The following is a 13,467-nucleotide window of genomic DNA, read 5'->3' as shown; positions in this document are numbered from 1 at the left end:
TAGTGATTAGACGTTTATATACCTTATGAAGTGATTCTCCCCTGACTAGTACCTGCCTGGCATTATACATAGTTATTACAATATTACTGATTATATTCCCTATGCTGTACTTTACATCCCCATGACTATTTTTATAACCGGCAATTTGTACTTCTTAATATTTTTTACCTTTTTCAGCCAGTCCCCAAACCCCCTCCCATCTAGTGAACCTCAATATTTTTTCTCTGTATCTATGAGTTTTTTGTTTTATCTTTTTTAGTTTTCACATATAAGTGAAATTATATGACACTTGTCCTTCTCTGACTTATTTCACTTAGCATAATGCCCTCTAGGGGACCCATACTGTTGTAAATGGCAAGATTACAACATACATATTGTTGTAAATGGCAAGATGTCATTTTTTTAAGTGGCTGCATAACATTCCATTGGATATATGTACCACATCTTCTTTATCCGTTTGTCAATTAATGGACACTTAGTTTGCTTCCATATCTTGGCTATTGAAAAATAACGCTGCAATGAATGTAGAGGTGCATATATCTTTTCAAATTAATGTTTGGGAATTCTTTGAATAAATACAGAAGTGGAATTACTGGGTCATATGGTAGTTCTATTTTTAATTTTTTGAGAAACCTCTGTACTGTTTTCCATAGTGGCTGTACCTATTTGCAGTCCCACCAGCAATGCATGACGGTTCCTTTTTCTTTACATCCTCACCAATGCTTGTTGTTTGTTGATTATTTGATAATAACCATTCTGACAGGTGCGAGGTAATATTATGGTTTTGATTTGCATTTCACTGCTGATTAGTGATACTGAGCATCTCTTCATGTCTTGGCCATCTCTGTCTTCTGCCCATTTTTTAATCAGATTGTTTTTTTTGATGTTGAGCTGTATGAGTTCTTCATATATCAAATCATTATCTTGAAGAATAACAAAAGTTTGAACAGATTCAATTTTTACTTTTTTGCCAAACTATTTCATAACTGACTATGGTGGTCTGGAAGGCTTCTCAAGGATAATGTTTGTGCAGAGGGTCCAGAAAATGAGTGATAATAAAATGCTATTATTTGAAAACACACTATGTTCCAAGCACGTTTCATGTCTTTGTGGTAGCTAAACTCCATATTGGCCCCCAGTGATCCTCACCTCCTCTATTCATACTTTTGTATAATCTCCCTCCAGTCATTTTTGGCCTGTGACCAATAGAGTACAGAAGAATCACAATGTGTGACTTCCAAAGCTTGGTCACAAAAGACACATGCAGCATCTTCCTTGGGTTACCTGCTCTAGAGAAAGGCAGCTGCTGTTCTATGGAGACACTCAAGTAGTTCTATTAAAAGACCTAGATGATGTGAGACTGAGGTCTCCTGTCTAAAACCAGCACCAACTTGCCAGGCATGTGACTGTCATCTTGGAAGCCAATCTTTCAGCCCCAGTCAAACCTTCAGATGACTAGAGCCCCAGCTGACATCTTGACTGCAGCCTCATGGAGAGACTCTGTGCTAGAATCAATCAGCAATGCTGCCCCTGAAATCACAGAAACTGCTTAAGATAATAAATATTTTTTTGTTGTTACAACTCACCACATTTGGAGATAATGTGCTATGCAGCAGTAGATAACTAATATATCCTCACAGTAGTAATGTAAGGTAAGAGTAAGTATATTTACATTATATAAATAAGGAACCTGAATTTCAGAAAGGTTAAGTAACTTGCCCAAATAAGTATTGGAGGAGGTTTTTTCTGTTGACAAATAATTTTTTCCATGGAGAAACAATAAAGAAAAACACAGCTTAGATAGCAAATTCCCTCAGCCCCCCTTAAACCTCTTTTATTTTTCCCTAGTGTTCCATCATTTTCTCTCAAAGATCCTCAGGGCTATTGAACTTTACACTCACCTCTATATCCTGTCATCTTGCATTTCCTACTAAGCAAAGCAAATGCTGGCTACATTAGAACTGAGTTTTGATTCTAGCTCTTTTGCCAATGCCCATGTTTCTAACCACTCTGTTTTTTAGAAGGGGTTCTCTAGGAAAAGACTAGGGGAAGGGCAATAGTGGCAGAGAAAACAACAAATGCAAAGAGGTTAGGGTTTGACAGAATCGAGCTGCTTCTAAGGGAACAGATGGACAGTGGTTCAACATCGCCAGAGATTAAATTGCCTGGGAAAGGAGGTAGCAGCAGGGTGAAGCAAGAAAGGAGCTGGTAACTGATGTGGAGAAACCTGTAGGCCATGCCAACAATTTTGGATTTCTCTATAGTAGAAGACGTTAGACAGGAGAGAGACATGCTTACATACATGTGAGTTTTCAAAAGATCCTTTGGTAGTTTAGCATAAATTGTTGGTGCTCCTTGGTACTTACCATTTCCAGGCATGCTGGCCCACCTTCCATGTCAGCGGGCTAGAGGAGCTGGGGAATTAATAATTGCCAGAAGCCCTCAATCCGTGGCCAAAGAGAGCTGTATAAATACCCCAGCTTCTCACTCCTCAGGTGGGATGACTCTGAGGCACCCGTTCTGCAGAATTTCTCAGGATACTTCAGTAGAATTAAGCTTCAATTGCCGATAGCAATAATTTGTTTGAGAATATGCACTTCTTGGGCTGCTTTCCATTGCCAGAATCTCTTCTCCACTCCCCTGCTGGTTTTTCCTGGGATTACCTCGCAAATAAGGTTCTTGCACTCCAATTCTTACCTCAGGGATTACTCCTGAGCACGGGGAAAGGGTGGACTATGAAGTAAAATTGGTAGAATAAGAAAAAATATATCTCATGTTTATTTAAATGAAAGTTAAAGTGTTGATTCTTCCCAAATTACTCTATGAATTCAATGCAATTTCCAACAAAATTGTAACAGGCTATTTTAATGGAACTTAAAAAAATGATCCCTACAGTCATTAATAGCAAATTTGGTTCTGGAAAAGGAGAGGGAATAGCAGATTTTATTATAAAGCTATTAGTAATGAAGATTAGTTATAAAGCTATCATAACGGCACAGGGAGAGGAAAACAGACCTACACATATATGAGACCTTGTTATATAATAAACATGGCATTACAAAACATGGAGGGATTGGCGGAATATTCAGTAAGTAGTGCTGAACAATTGACTAACCACGTGGAAGAGAATTAAATCTCTGTGTGACATAGTGTACCAAATAAACTGCAGATAATTTAAATATGAAAAAACAAAAACTTGAAATTATTAGAAAATATCTTTATAACTCAAAGAAAGAGAAGTATTTCTTAAAATAAGATAGAAAAATCAGAAATCTTAAGAAAAACTGATATATTTGACCAAATCAAAATCCAAAACATATACAACACATAGCATAACAAAGTTAACCATCCATGGAGTAACAGGGATGAAACTTGAAAACATTATGCTAAGTGAAAAAAGCCATTACAGGAGACTGTATATTGTATAATTCCACTTTTATGAAAACTCCAAAATAAGCAAATTTAAAGTACACTTTAAATGGGTGAATCTTATAGTATGTGAATTACTTCCCAACAAAACTTTTGTTTTAAAAGGCAAGCCACACACTGTGAAAAGATATTTGCAAGGAATATTTCTGACAGATTATATCGAAGAATCCAATAAAGCAATAAAAATGACCTTGGCAAAAGCCATACTTCACAGAGATATAAGTAATAAAAAGAGACAATGCTCATTCTTTTCATGCAACAGAGTCCTGGCTGGTGAAATTTGTAGAGGGAGGATGTAAGATTCCAAGAGAAATACGTAAGAGCCTTCCCTGGTTGTTTCCAGAACATAGGAGAGTCTATGTTAGAAGGAAGCTGAAAGTTTCTAAGTATCAATCATGCCCATTAAATAAGCCATTGTGTTTAAAATCACTATGACATCAAAATGCATGGGGACCTTATCTGATTTTCTAAAAAAAGAAATCTGTGTTCAGATTTTTGATGAAAATATTAAGTGATAGAGTGTCCATTTCAGTGCATTACATCAGTCACTTTGTCACATTAGTAATTATGCTAAGTGTAACCCCTTAGTCAAGATGGTGACCACCAAATCTCTTCGTGGTAAAGGTATCTTTTCCTCTTTGTGATTATTAAATATTCTTAGGGTGATACTTTCAGACCTTTCCCATCCCTGCATTAGTCATTTGAGGCTGGCATTGCCCCAGATTTGACGTGGGCCCTCTTTAAAATTTAGATTCCAGAGTATGTTCTTCATTTTCTGGAGGTGGAGTCTGGGATTCTACATTTATAACTGACTCCCTCTAGTGCTACTTATGCCCATTAAAGTTTGAAAAGCAGAGGTGAAGCCTTTCTAAAGGACCATCTGAGAGGTGTCTGCCTTACAGGGGTGGAGAGTGATGAGTAAGAAGTAGAGAGGCTGGGAGACAAGATACCTACTAATTTTTGCCATGTTACAGCAATGTTTATCTGAATAATAGGAACCATCTACTTCTATCCCCAAAGGTAGGATTAATATTTGGAAGCAAACATTGATCTAATCAGGAAAAGGCCTAGATCAAGAGGGCGAAAAGGACATACTGTCATTCATGCTGAAAACTCCCAATGAAATCCAGAAAACATGTGAAAGAGGGAAACTAATAGGTCTATAGTAGCATCAAGAAACTGAAAACCAACAGGCCAAGTACCTTAAGAAAGTCCTGGAAGATAGCAGAAAGAAATGTGTGGTCAAAGAAAGGGTAATTGAGCTCATGTGTTAATGACTGTTTACTCCTCAAACCTTACTAAAATACAGCAAATTTAAAAAAAGAAAGTATAAAACCTACAAGGAAAAAAGTCTTGCACTGAGGCAAGACTGGGCTAGTGATGTCAATAATATCTTAGATGTTCTTACCTGGCATAAGAGAGAAAAAGTGATTCCACACTTGGAAAAAAGGCAAAATTATGATTGACTGATTTCTAATATCTCAAGGAAACACCTTTGCAAACCTTGTTTGAATGAAAGCAGAACCTTGAGTCCTGGCGAATGTAATGCCACAATGTATCTAATTCACGGCTACTAAAGGAACAGACAGTTTTATGGTCCTATATAGCAATAGTTTAACTTTAGAAACCAATAGATTCTATGGTTTTATAGCCTGGTTAGGTGGATAAGCACAGGATTTTATTGCCCTATAGAAAGTTAAGCAGTCTTGAATCTTACCTAGCAAATTGTCTTTGAAATTCCTTTCATTAGCTCTAACTTTGTTTGTATACACATACACACACACACACGCTCACACACACACACACACATACACACACGCTCACACACACACACACACACCCTTGTGTTTTTCAAGCACTGGCAAACCAGTTTTTTTTGGTCTACCTGCTAGTTCCTTCTTTAATGCATTAAATAAAATTTTGATAAATGTTCATAATCTTTTGGTGTCGGAATTTTGCTTTAACATCGGTTGCAGTTTCCTCAGTTCTGCTAAGTAGATGGGGGTACGTCAATAAGAGGAAAACCACTTTGTGCTTCAGTATGCCAGAAAGGCTCAGAGATTGGAAATACCACATATTTCTGATGTCAGGGGTGAGGGTTGGTGCTGAAAATGGAGGACATAGTTGAAAATCTTGGTCCTCCTCTATCAGGACAGAAAACTACAGTTAGCCATCTAGAATAGTTGGACCCCAAACTTCTTGGCTTAGGGAGATCTGGCACAGCTGAGAGTGAAGCTGCTGGAGTGGACACTGGGGAATTGAATGGAGTTTGCTTTCTGGATGGAGACCCTGGCATCATCCCCTGCTCTGAGCCAGGCAGATACCACGACTATCCACTCTCTCCCTTCCACTCATAAACACTCCCCCTCACCAGGCAGAGGAGCCTTCTCTAGAGAAATTGTCCCGCCCAGAGAACAATACCTACAGAACTGACATTTGGGGGGGTGCCCCAATGAAACTTCCAGGTCCCTGCCCATCCTGTAACTATGAAGCCTCAATCAATAAGCTCCACCTACAAACATAAACTCTAGTTCATATGCATGTCAACAGAGGGCCATGAGTCACCTAATGTGGAAAGCTGCTAACATGGAAATCAGAGACCTAAACAAACAGAAAAAAGAACTGGAGGAAACAGACAATGGCAAGGAGAAGAAACAAACTTGTAAAAATCTACTACAATTAATATTCCCAAAGAAAATTTTATATCCATGAAACAAGAATTTAAATCATTTTCATTTGTTGCTTTGGTAAAAATGAACAATTTAAAATAAAATATAAAATTGCCGAATAAATAAAGAAAAATTGACAATCACATTAATGGAGATAGGATAAAAGAGAACCACAGCCCATAATCTGCCTATTAGAAGAAACTTAGAACCAGGTAAAAAGCAGAACTTCCCAGTGAAGTTAACTGTTATTTGAACAACAAAGAATTGTTGCAGGACTAGAAGACCTTGGGGAAAAGATAGATTATTTAACAAATGTTTTTAAGGCAATGGGTCTTAAATATGGGGAAATATTAAGTTATATTTTTACTTCATGCTGTAAATAAAAATACATTTAGAAGAAATATAATTCTAAAATGAAAACAATTTTTTAAAGTAAAAAACGGGAGGATTTAAAAATATATAAATATATAGAAATATAGTTTGGGGAGAGAAAAGTTTTTATAAACTAAACATAAAAGACAGAGATGAGTGTGGTAACTACCAGATGCTTACCAGGTTTTGCCTTCTTTTATTCTTTCATAACAGAAATCTTAATCTGTGTGGAGCACATTCTGAGTAGTTTGAAATGACCGATCTCGCCACCACACCCAGGAATGGATGCATAAGGCATATCTGTCAGGGTGCTCATAATAACGAGCAGGCTTTTTTGGGATTCCCATGCTCAATCATCAGGAGAGTCTTTCTTTCTTTAGAACTATGAAGTGTAAGAATATGGGCTATGTTTTCAAAAAAGTGAAGGAAGCTTCAGTGGGAAGGAAGCCCAGAGAACTGATAGATGGAGAGAGAAATGATCCTAATGACATGGCTGGAGTTAAGATTCTAGTTGTACCATAGGAGCAAATACACCAAAATTCTCAATTTTCTTAGCCAATGTATTGTCTTTTAATTCAAACTAGATTAAGTTGGGTTTCTAACACTTTTGACCAAAAGAACCATGTCTAATAATCCAAAAATGATAAAGGTGAAGCTTGTTAAGTTAGACCCCATAAAGTCACAACCTTCTCAACAATGAGAAAGTATAAACAAAGAAAAAGATAAGTGGTAGAATAAATTATTTATAGCAAATAATAAAAAAAGTCAATTTTCAGAATATGTAAAGATTGTCTTCAACTCAATAAAGAAAAAATAAAATGACTCAAACGAAAAATGCAAAAAGGTATTGTGTTAGAATTCTATCCTTTGAAAATGTAAAGTTTAACTCTTACTCTTTTAAGCAAAAAAAAAAAAAAAGGGAATTTGTTGGTTCAAATAATTGAGAACACAAAGGTGCAATATGTGTCAAAAATGGCAGGATCCTGGTACTTGGATATTGCCCATAGCAATTACTTGCTCTCTTCCCCTCTCCCTATCTTTTAGTTCTAATTCTTTATGACGAGTAGGTTTCATTGTTACCCAGAGTCTCTTCACATGGCAGCGATGTATTTTCCTGAAGCTTCAGGCTTGCCGTCATTGCATCTGTCATAACTGTTTTGGTTGTGTTGTAAAACCCAACCCAAACTGGCTTAAACAAAAAAGAGAACTCTTTAGCCTGTGTAATCGAAGAGGTAGGAATGGCTGAGTGGTGCTTGAACTCCAACAATGTCAACCAAGAATCATTTCAGTCCCTCCTCAGTATTCTGCCTTTTGCTGTCGGCTTTATATTCAGGTTCCTCATGATGGCCTCCAGCAGCCTTAGATTCCCCTCATACTTGGTGCTCTTAGTCCAGGGAATAAAAAAATTTTTCTCTCTTTTAACAGTCCCATATTTCAATGGCTCTGACTGGATCACGTGACCATCCTAAACAATCTCTGTGGTGATGGGAATGTGATTGGTCATATGCCCACCTGTGGACTCAAAAAGAAGTCACTTCCACCCAGAATAGAGGAGCCAAAATTTTTACTCCCAAATCAATGTACTGTTACCAAAAGTAGAATAAAATATATGTTAGGGTATAAACATATATACTACAATGTTCTTACATGTAGCCCATAACTTTAGAGAAAGGCAGATCTGCTTTTTCCCAGAGTCTATATCAGTGCCCTCAAAGGCTCTAACTATGCCAGGGCCATGTATCTTCCCCTGGGCCAATCCAGCATTGTAAATGGGCCTTAGGTTGGGCATCCTAGAAGCAGAGCCTGAGACAGGGATTTCGCTACACCTGATTAATCAAGGACTGCTCTCAGGAAAACCTGTAAGGGAGTGAGGGAAGCAGGATAGGCCTAGAGAGGAAACTGAGCAAAGGTGAGGGTCTAGCTGCAGTCTAACTTTAGTCTGAAATCTTGGGAGCTCTGAAGCATAAATTGCACTGCAGAATTGTTTCTCTCCCTACCCTGGAAGCAAGGGAGCTATCTTTTGTATCTTCTTACTTTTTGATGTGGAATGCCCTGGGGGATGGTGGGGGTGGCATGTGCTGGCTAGTGAAAGAGATCTAACTGATGCTCCAACAGTGTTCACTACAATGAATTAACATGATTGGACTTTTTAAGTCATTTGTATGCCTTGTGACAGGGGAGATGGGTCTTTCGAGTGACAGTCCTACCAGAATCATATGGAATGGGAGAAGGGTGATTCGGAAAAGCAGAATCAGATATTGTCTGCATTTCACTTCTTTGACTGGCTAGCAATCTCTCACACACATAAACATACACACACACGTGTCTACAAGTTTAAAAATTCCCCCATTTAAGATCATGCAGCTAGCTCACAACTGAAGAGAAACCCTCTCACTTCTTGCAGTGGATGCTGTCATTGCTTTGCTCAAATCCCCTTACCCTTACCATTTTAGTGCATTCTAGCTTGACTTCCAGCTGCCAGCATGTGCACTTTGCACAAGAGCTTTCTCTGATTGTTCCCTGTTTTGTCATCTATGCAGCAGGTCAGAGTGCAGAAGAAATGATGTTTCTCCCTCCCTGAAAGCTGCTCTCAACCAGTTACCAATACAAGTTGATGTATGAACACTCTAGCTCCCTTACTCTTTATAATGGAATAACACTGTGGTGCATACTCTGGCACCAGGTTTCCCACGGGATTAAGCTCCAGTTGTACATAACGGTAACTGGTTTGATAATGCACCCTATATTGGTTGCTTTACTTTCCTGTCTTACTTCCCCACTTCCCTACCGCATTTTTCTTTACCTCCCAAATAAACTACTTGTGTTTGATTCCTTGTCTCAGGATATGCTTGTGGGGGAACCCAAACTAAAACATCTCCTCCCCAAACGGAAATAGCTCAGGTCATGCCTTACCTGCTGCAGGAATGTATGTGTGTGGTGGGGGTGGAGGATGATCTTCAATTTTAAGCTGGCTGCATTCTTCTAATTTAGGTCGACATGTGGCTCCCCATGGCCCAACAAAATAAATAACACTCTCAAGAAAAACAAACAAAAAACACCTAATTATTGGAATCGGAATAGAAAACTTCACTCAAGTAAAACTCACAGTTAGAACAGGAGAGAGAGCACACATTATTACCTCCCTGCAAGAGCTCTTTGCTTTGTTAGTAAGGTTTTTTGATTAGTTTATCTTGCTGCTGCTAGGCTGCAATCTGTATGGATACTCCTTGTTCATTGTCCTCCATGGCCACATCTAAAGGGTTCCTGGGATGGATTCTCTTCTGAATTCTATACAGTTTTAGCATTTCATTTCCTGTTGATGTGAGAGCTGAGGCCTGAGGATGTTTTAAGGTAGTGTCAGCCATACTTGTCTGATCATAAAACTCACTTGGAGTGCTTATTAAATACGTAAATTCACAGCACTGCTCTTCATCCTTCTCAAGGAGAAGATCCTGGGAAATTGCCTTTGCCTGGATTCCCTAGAGAACATAGCAAGAGACAAAGGTTTCATTATAGGGTCTTAATAGGAGGTACGATCCAGAACAGTGAAAATTAGAGATAAGGGAAAGGAAGGAAAGCAAATGCAGGGACCTATATTACTGGGATCACTGCAGCTTCGAGAAAACAAACAAGAAAACAAGTGATTGCTTAGTTACATGGGAGTTGTCTTAAAAAGTTATGCAAACCAACCATGTCTTGAAATGTTCCACTGACAGGTGAAAGGGAAAAAAGATTATTTGCTGGTCCCTTCCTATCTCTTATCTTGCACTGGTCGAAGTTCACCCATGGGGTGTTAACTCTCTTATGGCTGGGATTCTTTTCCACTCCTATGGAAGGAGAGGCCAAGTTCCTTGATTGATAGATTCACTGAATCATGGGTGGTAGGAGAATAACAATTCTTTCAAATGAGGAAATGCTGTCAGAGAAAGATTAATTCAAGCAATTTAAAGGACATAAGGCAAGGGGCGATATTTAAGGTGTTTAACAATCAGTACGTTATCAACACAGCTGAATGAGAAATTATTATAGGTATTATAAGACTATGAAAATGTGTACTTGTGTTGATGACATTAGGAACCAAGATTCTCAGTATAGGAGAAAAGAGATACAAACATAAAATCAAAGAAGTTAAGCAAGACTTTGTAGTCATAAATTCGAATATGGAATGCCAGTCTGAAGCTAAGATGTGTTTCCTTTAAAAAGATAAAATAGATTATTTTCTAACTCTGCATACTAAAAAATAAAATAAAAAACCACCACAACCAGGTTACTAGGAATGAGTATCCTTAGCACCTAGATTATGGTCTCTAAATACCCTTTTATTTTCCCCCCAAAAGGAACAAGGGCCATCTGATTCCATGTCTGGGGAAGAAATGTACAAGAAAAGCTTGATATATCTTGAATTAGAAATGAAAAAAAAAAAAAACCACTATAAAATATTACAGTAGGAACCAACCTGCCTGCCATATGGGAAAATTTGAGCATCAAAAAGAATGGTAACTACAATGAACCCAAATACATCAAATATGTTATTCATCAGTTCATAATGATATTTAAAACAATAAAAAAAAACAAAAAGCTTTGATCCACTTTGGAAGATGCCAGAGAATCATCTCATTATTCTGAATACTGGTAAGTAGAGAAAAATAAGCACTTTATAGAACAATTAAGGCTAATAAATGTACAAAAATTGATAGATTTAGAATAAAATGCTAGAAATTATAAATATTAGAATTAAAATAAAATAATGGTTCTAGGCTAGCTCTGTTTGATATAACTTTCTACAATGATGGAAACACACTGTATTTGCATTGCAACACAGAAGCCACTGTAGCTATAAGCACTTAAAAGGTGACTACTGTGACTAAGGAATTTAATTTTTAGTATTATTGAGTTTTCATTAAATTTTAATAGCCACATGTGGCTAGTTGCTATTGTACTGTACAGTACAGTTCTAAGGCATGATTATCTTTGGCTGCTAAAATAATTAGGTGAAAGACTGATGGGGAGTTTATAATGGATGGATTAGAATGACTACCCCTGAATTTACTGATGAATCTTAAAATCACAAAAAGAGACAAACAGACATTATGTCTCCTGATGTGATGCAATAGGAAGTATATAATAGCACCCATGAAGTGTTCTTCTCACAAAAATCAAGGCTCAATCTGATCATTCTAGATTTAACTACCAGTCTAGAAAGTATAGGGAACAGAGAATATGATGAACAGCATCGTATCAAGAGAGATCAGTGTACTTACTCTAGGATATGGTAAACTCAGAACAAATAATATGATTTATTATAACCAAATAATTGCAAAGGAAAAGAAGTGGGAGGGCATAGAACTTACAGATCAGAGATATCTAAAAGATCAATCAAATGCAAAGTGTGAACCTTGTTTGGAACCAACTGTGTCTTAGCCCAGGTCTCCCAGAAAGGATAACTTGATTAAAAAAAAAAAAAAAGCTATGTACAAAAATATCACAAGGAGGGCAATCTCAGGGAGCAAAATTGAGAGACTCTATAAGTGAAACAGGAGGAAAGTCAACATAAGGAAGTGTGATCAAGTCAGCCATCACTGAGAGTGATTCTTTATTTTTTTTTTTTTTTACATCACCAATAGGTTTTATTTGTCACTGTGAAAAGTCTGAATTTTAAACAGATTCTTTGACTGGGGGCTCATATCCACCAGCTCTGTAGCACCTGTCACATCCCCAGTAGCTTTTCCAGAACTACTACCTTCACCACGAAGCTCCATGAGTTTTCCCAATTCAAACCTAGGCTTCTTCAGCATTTTGATTTTTCTAACAAAGACATCATGGAGAGGATAAATAGATTGGCAAGCCTTTTCTATGTCTTTTCCAGTGCTATCTAGAATCAATTTATTGACCACTTCTTTCAAGTCATTTGTCTGCACCTCTCAGGTCATGATTTCCATCATCTTCCGGATTAGGTGGACCTGTTGGTGCTGAACATAAGAGGTCTTCAGAGTCTGATTGTTGCGTTTTTTAGTAAAACCAACACAGAACAGACGAAGCGAATAACTATTGGTCGTCTTGACATTAACATGAGCTTCAATCATGGTCTGCCAGTTTTTGACCATGGAGCACATTTTGTCACGGGTAAGATTCATGCCATGGAAATTAGCCAGGCAGTTTTTGCCCTGAACATCCTCAGTAATTCGCTTGAATTTTCTAACTGCAATCTCATCATTCTGCTGATCAGCTAGGCTCACTTCAAACACACGACCCTTGAGACCATCAGATGTGATTTTGGTTCCTTGAGTTCTCATGACTAGTGTTTTCCCAATATTTCTTATATTGAATATAGCTGGTGCTTTCACAGCCTACCTTTCTTAGAAAATGGGTCAACCATTTTCTTCTTGGCTCCTTTTTTGTTGCCCTTGGTAAGATGATTTTTCTTGCTGACCATGGTGCTGCTCAGAGAGCCTAAAGGCAAGGATGATTCTTTAATGCTACAGACCTTCTCAGAAGCTGCACAAACTGTGACTTAGGACTGTTGATCTGGGGATGAAAGGGCAAGCAGTTGTCCATTGGTTCTCATTCCCTATTGGTCAAAGTTTGCCTCAAAGAGAGTTCAGTCCATCGCACTTCTGGGTTCTGCATGCTTGGGTGCCAAGCAGATTTCCACAGTATCCACACTGCAGCATTAAAGAAGAGCCCCAAGGAGGTGCCAGGGTGAATCTGTGTGAAGCTAGCTGGAGCCTGTGCAGAACTGATGTAGGCAGCAATGGCTGAATTTAGAGATAGGTGAGAGGATCTGGAATTATGCATAGAAGTGTCTGAGACATGCACACACAAAGAGAGAGAGAGAGAGAGAGAGACAGAGACAGAGACAGAGACAGAGACAGAGAGACAGAGAGAATCAGGAAGTTTGAATGCTGACAGGATTTTAAGAAATTATTGTTATATTGATAACTTTTCGTGTGCTAATGGTATAGTAGTTATGGCATTCCCTGAGAGAGTATTTTTTATA

At 38.0% G+C, this 13,467-nt stretch overlaps 1 pseudogene; it reads right to left on the bottom strand.

Moving 5' to 3' along the window:
• Positions 1-12,125: 12,125 nt before the first annotated feature.
• On the bottom strand, positions 12,126-12,903 carry LOC102884621 (annotated as a pseudogene).
• Between the last annotated feature and the right edge of the window lie 564 nt (positions 12,904-13,467).

Source organism: Pteropus alecto, unplaced genomic scaffold (genome assembly GCF_000325575.1).
Source record: "Pteropus alecto unplaced genomic scaffold, ASM32557v1 scaffold45, whole genome shotgun sequence".
In the NCBI taxonomy this organism is placed as follows: domain Eukaryota; kingdom Metazoa; phylum Chordata; class Mammalia; order Chiroptera; family Pteropodidae; genus Pteropus; species Pteropus alecto.
This window is presented reverse-complemented; position numbering and strand designations above follow the sequence as displayed.